Genomic DNA, 15908 nt, shown 5'->3' with positions numbered 1-15908 from the left:
TTGATGTAGTAACTTGGGAACCAATGTCTACTATCAAGGTTAATGTAGTAACTTGGGAACCAATGTCTACTATCAAGGTTGATGTAGTAACTTGGGAACCAATATCTACTATCACAGTGTTGCAGCCAGCCTTTTCTAAGAGTGGGACATAGTGTCCCGAAACTTTCAGTTTTCTGGGTCATCATACAATTTTTGGGGGACATAAAAAAAAGCGCCAATAGCATTATAGCACAACTGTACAGTTTTTCAAAATATTTACCCATATGCTGATCCATGGTAGATATTTGCTGAATGATTATGCAGTTGCCTATCCAACCCTGTTGTTATCTATGCAATATACATGATCATTTGGCTATTGCTATAGGTGTGGTCATGTTGCTAAACATATTTGCATACAATTTTAGTGTGGGTCATCTATGACCCGTCCCTTCCAAAATTGTGGGTCAGGTCCAAAAATTGTATGTTAGGACAATTTTTTAACATAGATATTAACAGTAAGGTACTGGTCCAACAGACCAGACAAGGTAAAATGTGTGTGGTCTGCCCCAAAGCATCACTAGTCCCGGGCCCGGGACCAGTGGATTTGTTCACCCCTGCTAATATTGTTGGAGTCTGACACTACATCTTTTTATTCATTACAGTTCACAAAGTCTGTTTTTTTAAACTGTGTTTCTATCATTTCTAATCGTTACATTAAAAATAAAGACAATAAAGTTTCAATTTGACTAAAATGTTTCAAAATACACTTGTATCCTGTCTTCATCATTTTGATCTATACAGCTGTATGGAGAACCAAAGCTGCAGTATACATGTACATGCTGATATTGTTAACTACAATGGCCAAAACAAAGACTGTCATTGGATACATGGAGAGCAATGACTGGCCTTCACAACACAATTCAATTCAATTCAATATTACAATTATCATGTGTACTTTATGAGTTACACATGTATTATATCCTATATCCTGTATGTATTATCCTATAAATATATGATAACATGAATTAATTGATACTCATTCAAGACTGATTGACTGTGGATCAATATCGGACATTCTATATTTCTGTTTTATAAGAACAAAGAAACCATCAACAGTGCATCTGGTGTGTCTACTCATCATGAAATTCAATTGACCAAAAATCACTATCCCATTTTAGACCATTAATTTGCAGGTTTTTTGCATAAAGTTTAGACAAAATGCATTTTCCTTAGGGGCAACATTTTGGGGCAATTAATGGGTCAATTAATCAATTAATCACAATTTGGCAAAGGACAAAGCATAAAAACTGATAGTTCCCTTCCTGCTGGTGATGTTAATTGAGGTCACATCAACTTGAGGTCAAAGATTAATCAAAATCAATAATCTAAGTATACCTTTCAGTAATTAGTCTTCTATTGATATGATATGTTGTAATATGTTGTTTTTTCCATTTATGTCACATTGTCCACTGTAACAGTTAATTATTTAAATGGAGACATTTGAATCAACTTAATTTCTAATTACCTTTTTCAGTTTGAGTTCTGTCATTTCTATCCATTCTGGATATACTACTGTAAAGAAATGGAACATTCAACATTATACACATGATAACACTTATAAATCATAATAACCATACATTTGTGTGTCACTCAAATTATCTATGACCACAGGAAATTCAGTTAGGTGGCAATATTTTTCTGGCTACCTCTTCACAAATTTCAGGAAGTTTCTTAAAAAAGAACACCAATGGCATTGTATCACAACTTAATTTTTTAACCAAAAACCACATTTTTTTGCCAAAATCACACACAATCACCAAATATGGGGTCCTACGTTTTTTTTTACTTTAAGGAGGCTCACTATTAATTACCAAATGACACTACAGGTTCTCCCAAAATTGCACAGGTGTAATCAAAGACTTGAAAAATCAAAACATGACAAAAATATTCAGTGTCCCACACTAATTTTGGAGTATAACGCCCTCTAGTGACAGTATTTTTATGTATTCCATGCATACGATTTGCATACCTATTGAAATAAGTTTGTAGGCAATTTTAAATGTACTAAATTTCAAAACATAGTATTTCAGCACATGATATGAATATGTATTAATACATTAATATCAAACTGTAATAATTTTGTTAATAAAGAAGTGGAAATAAATGAAAGCAAGATATTTCAACTTTATGATTTTGCTAGCTGCAATAATTTTAATTCTGTTTTTATCTACAATACTTTTCCATTTTTTTAGATAGCCGTTTGCATAAATCCGTTCAGCTTTTATGATCAAACATGTTTGAAAATAGCCACATTCAAACAAGTAACATCAACAAAAACAGAGATAAGTACCATCTATTCACAATGGGTGGGCGCAACCATGCAGACTCATATTGTAAACAGTGAGCAGGAAATTCAAACAACCCGACTCATAGTACACGTAGAAAATGTAATTTAGTTTATAGCAAACTTGACTGCCTTGAATACTCATTCAAATGTAATTCATCATTTATACAGAAAAAAATACATGATGTTGTAGTACAGTCCTAGAACTTTTAAGTTTCATCACATGAAATGATCGAAACTTAAAAGACACAAAATGTTTTACAAGTTGTACCATAAAATATTTTGGCTGACAAAAGTCAATGTTGACGACATACACGTTAGAGGGAACAACGCTATGAGATCGAGATAGCATTCCTTATATGCAAAACCATATGTGGAAAATAGGGAACACACTTTGAAATTTCGAAAATTTGATGGGCGAGTGATATAAAAAGTAGTTTGAAGCCATCACTGGGTTGCTACAATGATGTATTGACTATGTTGAGAGGACGTTAGTCAATCTCTTGCCGAGTATCTGCTAGACCTCGGATGTTCTTCCGATACAATACAGCACATGCACGACGTACGACCGAACATTGCTATCGAGGATGGAACTGCGAACTTTGTTCGCTTATACTTATATTATCGGAAGAAAGCTCGAACGTCTACCGTAGCAGCAAGAATATTTCTTGCCAGAGTTAAGATCAATCCTACGTGAAAAAGCGAACAGCTTATTTGTCTGCGGCCTGGCTTTCAGTCGGAACTGTTCATGAATTAAACCCCACACAATCAACACAAAAATTGATGTGACCTCATCGGGCATTCGAGACATACATCATGTACATTGTGTATGTTGTTTTGTCAACACCGTCGCTTACACAACAGATTGATTCTTAGGGACTGGACAGAATTTACGGCAGGGGGGGGGGGGAGAAATTGGGGGGGGGGGGGGGGGCCATGAAAAAAATGGGAAGCTTGAAGGGGGGGGGGGGCCATGAAAATTCTCATGGTTTGAAAGGGGGGGGCGCCGCGAAATATTTTGTCATTGAAAAAAATTAATATGTTAGAAAATTTAGCATTGCATGAGATAGCACTTGATATCGCCTTTAATATTGAATGTCTACACTTTCATTTATGTATTAAAATGGAAGTGTGTACATTTATATGTACCTATTTAGTGAAGCATAAAAACACTACTCAAGATTAATTTGATACACCCTGAATTACTCTTATATACTCCAAGTTGTTCACACACACACATATGTATACATACATACATACATACATACATACTTACATACTTACATACATTTTAGCACTGTGGAAACAGGTTCAGTGTGTAATTACACACACACACACACACACACACACACACACATATATATGGTAATATACTAGCATAGGACCTGTAATTTATGTGATTAAAAAGTGAACTTTCGGTGAAAATGTAAATACAAAAACGTCTGGCCAGATTAATTTAGATAGGTGTTTTATTTCTTTCCTTGACACTATTCTTGAGTTTCACTCTCAGACTCACTAGAGTCTGAAGATGTGAGGCAAAACTTGTCTTTCTTTCTATCTAAAACCAGTGAAATTAAACTATTTCCCTCCTCAGCATCATCAAATGCATCTATCTGTACTAAATATTGTAAAGCATTTAGATGTCTACGTGGTGTTAAGTGTTTTTTCATCAGTGACTTTGCACTAACTTTGGTAGTTGCCTTCTGGCCGTATATACTCATCTGATCACTGTACAGTGTATTGAATACAATTCTGAATTTGCTGTCCCCATCATGAAGTCACGAATGCCTGACACTATAGGTTTAAATATGTATGGTTTTGGAACTGAAAGCATATTGATTACATCTAAGTATTCCACAACATTCTGAATTTCTTTGCACTTTCATGAAGTCACAAATGTCTTACATTTACATGTGTATTGGTAATGCATTTGGTGTAGGAAAGTGAAAGCTATATTTGTCAGACCTCAGTGTGCATAAAATCCTTAGTTTGCTAGCACTTCATGACATCACAAATGTCTGACATTAGATAGTTATTGTGTTATGAGTATAAATAGATATTTGAATACACTATGTAGGTGATGTGATGTCCTTAGATACTCCCCACAAATGTCCCCACTACAATTTTTCACAAATCACGCATGTGAATGTGTGTTTACTCTGTGTCTGTGTTTCTGTGTATGTATCAGTGAATGACAGTTAAAACCACCACATCAAATGCCTCGGTATTAAGTGATGACTACTTATGGTATCTAGTTGGGAAATAAACAAGATTATACCACATGTGTATGATTACATGTATGGTCAAAATGTTTTATTTTGTTTTGTTTTCTAAAAAACTTCCTCTACAACTACTAAGTTGTTTGGGCTGAAATAGTAACATAATAGTAGTACCAAAAGAAATATTACAGTTGTGCTACAGTAACAAAAAAAATTTGTACTCTTTTTAGTTATTGTAGGGGGCAGGATATTGTGCACTTTTTTTCTTTCTTTTTTTTCTTGGGGGGGGGGCCATGAAATTTTTATACTTTTGAAGGGGGGGGGGGGGGGGGCTGTGAAATTTTGGTCACAGTGGATGGGGGGGCCAGGAAAAAAAACAAGTCAGAGATAATTTCTCCCCAGGCCCCCCCCCTCCGTAAATTCTGTCCGGTCCCTTATGCACTTGACCTCAGACCACTATAGTGGTATAGACTTGACACACGGCTTATTATGGTCAGCAAGATAGATTAGGCTACACATTCAACGTGTACGCGAACGCGCAACTCACTCACGTTCACGTTCGCGTATCAGCTGTGACCTAATTTTGCTTCGGTTCGCCGTTTACGTATATCAATAATAGTAGGCAGGTCAGGCACTTTTTTCAATGCACATATTGCTCATTAAATCTGCCATACTTAGATAGATCTCGGTGAAAGAAAGAAAATGATACTTGAATGACTAAAATCGGACAAGAACTGTTGAAGATACAGATTTTTAAAGTATTAAATTTTCCGATTTTTTTCTGCTACCATTTTGAAATTTTGAAAATTTGAGTTTCCTTCATTTTTAAACCATAGTTTCAACAAGAAAATGACATCTTAAGAGCATTTAATTTTTTTTACATACAGAAAAAGTATTTGTAAACTTAGGCAAAGTGGCATTATTGCAAGTATATATCATATATGTGAATAAACGTACACTGAAATCACAACTTTGTCTAAAAATCAGGTGCGGCAGAAAACTGTTTTCCTGAAAAAAACTAAGTCCCCCTAATTACGTATGCATATTTCTTGTAAGTTGTAGAGCTCTTTCTAGTCATGCTATCAACATGAAATTTGGAATTTGTATGTTTCAATGGGTGCTGAATCCAATGTCACCACTCAAAAAAATTGTAATCGGGCTACAAATATGAGATTCCACAAATATGCAAATGAGGTGGCCAAATTATGCAAATGTACACGTAATATATGAAAGAGAATAAAATAAACTGTATTTATTATAATTAGTCAAGTTATCTTTGAATTTTAAATTGTCCCTGCACCAAAAAAAAACAAAACATTTTTGATTTTTCCAAAATTGCATATTTCTGATATGATCCTGTTACAAAAGACAAACTAGACAGTGATGTCTTCACCATGACAACCACTAATGAACGTTTCAGTTCAGTTTTTCTCTGAAAAAAAGCAAGAGGAAATACTGTGTAAGTGTGGCATCTTTGGACCTGGTAATGTACTAGATGAGATTACATGGTTAGCCTAAATATTACATTAATGTTTTGGTTATATGACATAAATAGCGCAATGACAATAACCGTATGGTTCGACATTATGACAAGACAGATATATTTACTTCAATAATCTTGTATGTTCACAATGAAATCACCCTGTATAAGTACCTTGACGATTGCAGCGAACAGTCATCATCATACATCGTGATTTCTGTGCAAAATCGGTTACGTGAAGGCAGCCACAGATTCAAGGCTGCATTTTAAATATTTTATCATGGAAAACAAAATTACTGAGGTGTATAATATGTTGTGAAGGGTCAACCTTGCTAAAAAAAATTATTATATTAGTGATGATTTTACAAAAAAAAATTAAAAGAAATTTCACCTTGTTTACTAGACTGTCGACAGTCGCTCTTGCCTTTTTCCCTACGTTTTATCTAAACTCCGGTCCGGCGCAACACTAGTAATAGTATAATCGCAAACTGATATCGAGGGCCGTATTGCGAAGGCCCAAGCTCGGGCCTTCGGCCCTCAATTTGCGATTAGACTAGTGTTGCGCGGGATCGGAGTTTAGGGAGTGTACAGTTTTAACTTCCAGGGGGGGGGCGGAGGATTTTCAGGGGGGGCCACCAATTTTTCTCAAGAAAAATTAGGGGGGGCTAAACAAAAATTTCAGTATTTGTTAGGGGGGGCCACAAAAAAACCAACCTAAACCTGAATGTCAGGATGGACAAGTGCCCGATATGTATATAAAATAAAATATAGGCAAAACCCAACACTTGACTGTGCACAATGTCCTACAGAAGTAGCATTTAACATGGATTGATGATAAAACAGTGCACAAACCTATTAAATCACAATATTTGTATTCAGTGAAACAAAAATTGACCGGCGACTCTGCCACTTCTCAAGGTAACTTTCCCATGAAATTGTGTAGGACTTGTTTCATCACAATCACTGTCTGAGATATCAGCCGTGCTTGAAGTTTCAGAGTTATCAGTAAAACAATCATCACTGTCTATAACACCTATTATAGCATTTTCACTTTCAGAGTCACTACTGTTTGTATCACTGATCAGATGTCTGTAGTTGTAGTTTGAAGTTCATTTGCAGTCACTTTTCTTGACCTAAATTCAGGTGTTCCAAGTATGTGCGTTGATATTATGTCTACTTTTTCTCCTTTTAATTTGCTATATTTTGGCAATTTATGCTTGTCTAGATATTTATGTAGCTCTTTTACGTTCAGTTTTTCTAGAGTTCCACTTATGAATAACTGCAACCAGTCATAGTCATTATAATTCTTGTTTTCTCTTTTCTTCTGTACCTCTAACCGATGTCTGGATCTAATGTTTTTCATCCTCTCCAAATTTCTCAAAAGTTCAATGTAGTTTTTAACACTGTTCACACTGACAATATATTTCTCAGCAAAACGAGAAATAGCAACTTCATCATTTAATTGTTTTGAAACATAGAGCTTTTTTAAGTTAGCACGTGGTTGTGGTAGTCATCAACAGTTCGATTTGTGTTTGGTGTTTCAAACACATCCATATAATGACCTGGGTTGTGCATATCTGGCATATGATGTGGTATTCTGTTCATAGATGGCGATACCCAATCTGTAGTGGAACAGTAACTGCACTTTGAGCCATTTTGTATACATGAATCCCTAATAAATTCCATATAGATCTCACCAATATTGTAATGGGTTTCAATAAATTTTCATTCTATCACCATGGTAGGGTTCAAGTATTATATGATAGCTTTTGTGATTTTGAATTAAACACAAAATTATTCACAGGTGCTGGGTGAGGAATGTATTCATAACAAGCCATGCATTCATAAAAATATTATTCAACCCTTTGAAGTGATACATGTACTGCCCCCCCCCCCCCCCTCAGCGCATCAGTTTACTAAAGTCTCTTGAAATATAGTCCAGAAGTGTTTTATATTTTGCGTAGAGATAATATGAATACTATAATATAGGAAGGGTCTTAATATGTATTTCAATCTTAAATAACATGTTTTCCATTTGCACTGCAATTAAAAATGTTTCTAAAATGTGTAATTTATGAAGTGTTTAAATTAATAATAAATGATTGTGTGACCAACCACTGCAAATTAATCCTAAAATTTGAATATGTTCACATGGAAAAAAGTTTCCTCATGGTGCAATTTTTTCCAAACCTGTGATAAATAAGTAATATATATATATACTTGTTCATTTATTTGCTAATTTATTTATGTCAGTGATGGGCTAAAAATCCAAGAAAAAGTGTAGCCAGACCAGTAGTCTATTGTCACCCCTCAGTTGTAAGTAGACATCCTGTCAGCCAATTTAACTAATAATAGTCTTTATTTGTGATTTTATGAGTGTCCATGATTCAACAACTTTGTGCACTGGTTCAATTCTGAAGTAAGTATAAATATGGAATAAGTTAATACATGTAGCAACTGCTGGCAAATCTATGTGTTGCTGTATCTGTGTTTCATCTGTGCGTATTTTTGTTAGTGGTTTCAGGGGGGGCCATGAAATAAAAACAAGAAGTCTTAGGGGGGGGGGGGGCCAGATAATTTATACCAGTTTTTGTAGGGGGGGCCACCAATAAAAATCCCTTGCTTCATTAGAAATCCTCCGGCCTCCCCCTGGAAATTAAAAATGTACACTCCCTTAGATAAAACTTTGGGCAAAAAAGGCGCGAGCGACTGTCGACAGTCTACTTGTTTACTTACGTGTAAACAGCCGTCGTCGGCCACGTTCGAAACGCCCGCGAAACTAGTCAATAGAGAAGTAGGTAAAAATTGCGACGTAGTAGCACAAAATCTCCTACGCCACACGTGCGCGTACACGTTAAACGTGTAGCCGAAACTCTCTGGCGTGGCGAATATAGAATCTGTAGAAAATTTCGATTTCATAGTATCGTAAGTTTGAGCTTGGAGGAATTATACTGACTGTCAGTATAATTCCTCCAAGGTTTGAGTAACATCATAGACTTTTAGCATCTACCGAACCATAACTGACAGTGAATTTTATCCACAGGACAAAACTCTTTTTTTCTCTTCTTTTTTTCTTCTTTTTTTTGGCCTGTTTACAGGACCGGACGAAGTTTAATTAGCCGATATATAATAACGGCTAGACCTACCAACTGAACATGTGGAAAAGTTCGTAAACGGACGACAATGGCACCGCCTTACACACAGTTCTTCGTATGGTATGAGTATACTAGTAGTCAGGGTACACTGTAGTCGGGACTAGTCCATCTCTTCTCGCGGCTGCGCCGCTCGGCATACATAAACAGATTAGGGATGATAGTCAAGAGTCTGGCAGCGAGACTAGTAGTACTAATAGTAGTCTATCTGCTAGATCTCGGATGTTCTTCCGATAGAATACGACACACGCCCGAACATCGCTATCAAGGATGGAACATCCGAGCAAGCCCTCACTGCGAACTTCGTTCGCTTATAGTATCGAAAGAAAGCCCGAACGTCTATCAGCAAGACTACGAGACTAGGTACATTGTCGCATTTGACTGCAGTGAAATACCTCGCTAATCTCAACATGTCAACGGTGATTTTGTTCCTGTATGCTAATACTGATAACATAAGATTGTGCAAGACGCACTGTAGCACATACCATTTCTTTTTAGGGATGGTCTTTGAATTTTGAATTGTTACATCTTAATTTTGGTGAAAATGAAAGTGAGTGGTGTATATATTTGAATGTAGATTGTGCAGTCTATCACAAAATAATTGGTGAAAAACAGCATGAATACTCAGATACAAGTATATTTGTGTTATCTGTTTGACACAGCACACGGCCAAAATGGAATGAGCGATGGAAGGAGAGATCATGACTTGTATGTCAGAGTTGTATGTATAGCATTTACACTACAGGAGGTATTGTCTACCCTTGCGATGGGAAAGACAAGGCAAAGTCACTGATTTATGTCGTACAAGCAGTTGAGTTTGAAATTATGATGAAAACTAGAAACTATCGCATATCGTGTATTTTTTTTCCAAATTATCATATAATTTTAAAGCATAAACTAGTAAACATGAACTATTTTCAGACGGATGACTTCGTTTTGTAAAAGGGGTGCTACTTGTGTCAGTGCTGGGTGACACAGTAAATCATTCCCATTACATGCGATAGTTTCTAGGTTTCATTATTATAATATATTATAATCAGTAAACAGAGTCATTCGATGTGGGATCCCATGGTGAAAAGTCACTGGCACTAATTGTATATCGTCTTTGCCTCAAACTTGTCTCATTCTTCACTGCCACAAGCAAGCAAAACAAACACAAAAACGCTCTATTTTCACTAGTCTATCTGCTAGACCTCGGATGTTCTTCCGATAGAATACGACACACGCCCGAACATCGCTATCGAGGATGTTCAGGTAAGCCCTCACTGCGAACTTCGTTCGCTTATAAGTTATAGTATCGAAAGAAAGCCCGAACGTCTGGCAGCAAGACTATATTTTCCCAAGCCACAAGTACGGCTATCGAACATGTTTGACCATAAAACCTGAACCCCATTTGGAGAAGGGAAGATAGCCACATTTAAACAAGTAACATCAACAAAAATGTATGTCAACTCAATGATTTGAATGATTGACTGATTTCCCATTGTATTGATGTGAGCATGAGATTGGTTCATTTATACATGTAATTTGTCTCCGCCTTTGTTTCATTATGTAAAGATCCAATGATGTCATATATACTTACAAGTGTTTTGTAATGAAAATTATTGGTGTCAATATGCATACCGTGACGGTATACGTGTACTTTGTTTGTATCTTGTCTAAAAAGTTATTCCAGTCATTCTTGCAAGCCAGAGCAATTATTTCTGACGACACAACGTTTTGGACAGTGCCGTAAAGAGGCCTGTGGTTTACAATGATGACGTCCCTGGTCTGTACGTTTTCCCCATTTGCTTCAATATCCCCAATGATGAGTGAACCTTTAGAAATACTCACTTGTTTTAATACATGTACGTATAGATGAATACCATCTTTCCAATGAATTGATACATGTATTCATTCTGATCAAGTTGTACAGACATATAAACTGTATACAGTATTTTGTCAATCTGTTCGTCACTGTGCACGCGTTCGGAGAACGAATGGACGTCTTACTACGTATGCAAGTACATGTACACTATCAGGTTGAACACTAGTCCTGCTTACACTTACAGACGTACGGTGCACGAGTCTATATAGACTGTAAGATACGTCGTGACGTTTCGCCCTCACCGGCCTCCTCCACACGGTGTTAAGGGTTAGCCGATGTTTGAGGGCGCCCCGTCACGGCGTACCTTACAGACTAGAGTCTATATTATTGACTTGACTCAAAACGCCTTGACTCTAAGTTGGAGGTAGGAAGGACAATTGTCAGAATCGAGTCCCGGATTACTCCGTATGCAAGCAGGACTAGTTGAACACATGTACATGATTCATTGGTGGACAATGACGAGGGGGGGGGGGGGCAATGAGTGGTTTGAATTTGGCGCTCACTATTTTATAGTATATACTTATCTCTGTGGGTGTGCCCACCCATGGTAGCGCACTAGTTGGACAGACGGTACTTATCTCACTTGTTGTTGATGTTACTTGATTACTAGTAAATGCTGCTTTATCAAACATATTTGATCATAAAACCTGAACGCATTTATACCTGTACATATCATGTGTATATTGTTATGTGTATATTGTTTTTGTGTGACACAACATTGTTCGTTTTACTGTTTATTTTCTTACAGGGTTTGCAAAGTTCTATTAACAACCCTGGCCAATCTAAAATCTTTCAACAATTACTTCTATGGTTTGCTCATAAAAAAATAGTCAATTCCCTCGCTTTAATATCAAAATTCACTACTGGTATTCAAGTACGCAAATAAATTCATTTTCTGTTCAAAATGGCAACAAATACTCCAAACCACTATAGTGGAGTGCTACTCTGCAGCCTATTGAAAAACGTTGTTTTTGTACATTATGCGAAGTACTAGTCAGCATGTCAGCCAAATTTGAAAAGTTATCTGAAACGAAACATCGAAAATAGAGTACGATTTCCACTTGAAAATAACAGAAAAGCATATTGCATTTACACACACAGACACTTTTCCATGCCTATAGCACTAATGAACATAAGAAGTTCAGTTGTTCTAATTCTAAAAGTGAGTTAAATATTGCGCAGCATGATACTTACCTTTCTCCTTCTTTTTTCTTAGTTTCATTAAAAACTTTATTATTTTCATTATCAACATATCTGTGTAGAAATAAATAAATGACAATATTTATACACATGTACTACTATTGCAGCAAATTCAAACATTCAAACACTGAATTAGTGAATCTCAGAAAATGTTTAATTTAGCTTCTTTCAGTGAATAAATTAGCCATTATGTTAGGGCTTTAAAATGATGAAATCTAGTGATGTAGGATAGTTTAGTTCTGGAGGAGAAATGCTAAATAAAAGATGTATGTGGGCATGGAAAAGCTACTGAGATTTTCGATGTCATCAGGCCACAATGCCGGGTAAGAGAAATTTTATGTTGAGACCTAAGTCAGCTTCTCCTGACATCATTTTCATACAATATGACGATTGATATTGCAAGTCAATATCATGGTGGTAAAGGGACCAAGAAACAATTTTTATGCACTGCTGTCACCTCTAATTAGACTAATTTGTCTTTCAGGATAAAATAAACTTTTTGAATGACATCACACGCACGACATAGTCACTCTCAGGGTCAATCAAACTTGCCAAAATTTGATAACATGCATGTAGCATGCGTTTGCTCACAGGGACATCCACGCACGCGGACATCCCAGTGGTGGCAGTCACGGATGAAGCGGGTACTCATGCTTGTTAGAAATTTAACGGAAAAGGAGGTGTTATTTAGGAGTCCTTTTTCAGATCAGCCTCCAATCCGAGAATAGGGCTAGGATGCCATTTCGGAATGAAAAATAGGGGCTATATTCAAACTGAGGGAATTTGTACCTCAAAATATACTTATTTTACTTGCAAGACTTTCATTCAGTCACATATCTTGTATGGATTGGAAGCTTGGGGTAACACCTTTCAATGTTACTTAAATTGTATGCTGTTGTCTCAAAAAATGGCTGTACGTACAATTTCACGTTGCCAGTTTAGAAGTCATTCTGCGCCATTTTTCAATATGTTAGAAATTCTGGATATTATGTATAAATAACATAAGTTCGTAGTGAGTACTTTTGTTTATGATTTGTTACACGGCAATTTACCACATTCTATTTCTGATTACTGCAAGGTGTTAAAAAAATACTGCAAGGTGTTAGATTATGACCACAATACACGACAAACAGCCCAAGATAATTTATGTGTACCTTCTGTTAAAACACGTGGAAAACAATCGATGACTTACACAGGTGCGACCATATGGAATGCAATAAACACGACACCTAAAAAGAAACTACGAGACGCCATTTTATTACATCACTGCGGAAAGACTTATTTAAAGAGTATGTTGTATAGCATTGTATATATAGATTGTTTTCTTTTGCTTTGCTTTCTGCAAAGATAGTGTATTTGAGAGCGGGATGGGGTGGCGGCATAAGGGAGAACTATAATTATTAGACTCTAATTTGCATCCAAGACGTCGACCATCATCTATTCCTTCCAGGGGTCAGACCCGACGAGCCCAGCTATTTTCTGACTCCTGTTATCCGAGTTCATTCTTTTACCTTTTGATATAATTGTGATGTTAATTTATAATGTGCCAACATGAGTATTGGTGGCTCACTTCTGTAACTAAGAATGGGACGGTGCGGAGCCGGGTCTACCGTATCAGATTTTAATCAGATTCAGTGGGCTGCAGTGTAGGCTACAGGGTACACGCATGATGTACTACAGTATAAAGAAAGACTGAGGTTTCAAGTGTTTGCATTGATATTTTCATTGAATCTGAAGTTAAATACATACAAGGGGGAAATAAATATTGAAATACACATCATCTGTAAGCTTTATTACAAAAATATGTAGTATGATCGTCCTCTCACTTCTCACCCTTCAACTTCACATGCATAATATTATTATGTTGTTTACGCGGGCGCAAGCAATATAAATGCATTGCATATTTATTTGTATCACATACAGAACAGTACTATTTTTTTCATTTTCTTTGTTCTTGTTTTTAGATTAATAAATATCCATAATCTTAACTTTATTATCGAAAAAAATCACAAAAGAAAAGAAATAACCCTCAAAATCGCAGCAAACGCTACAATTGTAGCTCTGGATAAGAGGTTTCTCCCTCCGGTGAGAAGACGTGTCGAAATACCGTGTACGCCTATACATCCTGAGCTAGGATTATTGCAGCTCGTCTTGTCAATCGAGTTTACTTTCTAACTTGGGTCGAATCACACTCTCTCTCTCTCTCTCTCTCTACCGAAAATATTTGGACGTTGTCCTTTTCTTACGACAGCCAATTAAAAACAAGATTCCATCTATTTTGTAAATTTTTAGCGAAAAACCGGCCGAAATTTACTACATATGCGTCAGGAAATCGCCGAAAAATCACCATTCCTATCATTAATTCCAAAATTGATAAATGTATCAAGGAGAAAATGTCAGTCGAGATTTTCGCGTTACGTTTATTGTATCTAAAACTTGTGAAAGTTACGGCGAGTTGAAAGGACCCAAAAACACGGCTGGTGAACACGTTCGTTTGTGTTATTTTAATTCTTCCTATCAGATGTACAGCCATTATTATAGATTGGAAGAACAGAGTTTATATTGTGATGTCACATCCACTATTTCTCGTGAGACTCCACAATTTTTACTATTTTTTTTCTCGAATATGTAAATGTTTAGAATCACCAGTAAAAACGGGCTAGGGTCGGGTAAACCCCAGACCACTAAAAATTAGTGGTCTGACAGTAAAAAGAACCATTTGTTTGGCCTAATCGTGATGAGATTCATGAATATGCAAATATATGTTATTGCAATATTTTCTGAATACCTCTGACAGATGGTTTACCTGCCGAACACTAAGCTTATTGCAGGCATGACGCATTCGAAGTCACTATTCACATTTGCAAAACAAATTATAAATGAACATACCTAATATTCACGTCAATTTTGGTCAGTATTGTGGTGAAAAAGAGCTAACGGTGATCAAATGAACTAGATATGATGTCATTGTTCCTAATTTTAGGGCATGTTGCATAAATTGTGACAGTGAAACTTCCATGGTGAAACAAAGTGTCGCCAACACGAATATTTTTTTTGTAAAAACATGAAAAAGCAAGGGTTTTTTCGCATTTGGTGACTTGGCGAATGTATAGAGTAGTATGAGAAACCCCATACACGTCTATTTTTTATATGTAAAAGCTATTTTATCAAAAGCAGTAAAAGTTACCTTGTCACTGTTCTGCAGCACAATTCCTTTGTGGCACGAATGTCTTTCGGAGGTGCTAATGTTGTCACGTGATTAACAATACTCTACAAAAGTTAATTTATTTACATATTAATGAGTGTGACAGCACGCACGTTGGTGCGTATGTATGTATGCATGTGTATGTATGTATGTATGTATGTATGTATGTATGTATGTATACTTGTCATATTTTCTCTAATTATTTTAATAGTGACTAGTGTATGTATGCATTTTAATGTTAGTGCTGCTCTTAACATGCTTAGTGAGCCCCTGATACAAAAGGGATGCAACAAATACATAAATGAATGAATAGACATACATGTATCTGATACACTGTGATCGTTAGTAATGAAGTGCACAGATACAGGATATAGTTCCGATTTGTTTCTTGATAGGCTAAATAAAACAAGTTGATTGGTTCCGGTTACCCGACCCCACCTCGACCCTAAACTTTGTTTTTTA

Source organism: Glandiceps talaboti, chromosome 20 (assembly GCF_964340395.1).
Source record: "Glandiceps talaboti chromosome 20, keGlaTala1.1, whole genome shotgun sequence".
Lineage (NCBI taxonomy): Eukaryota > Metazoa > Hemichordata > Enteropneusta > Spengelidae > Glandiceps > Glandiceps talaboti.
This window is presented reverse-complemented; position numbering follows the sequence as displayed.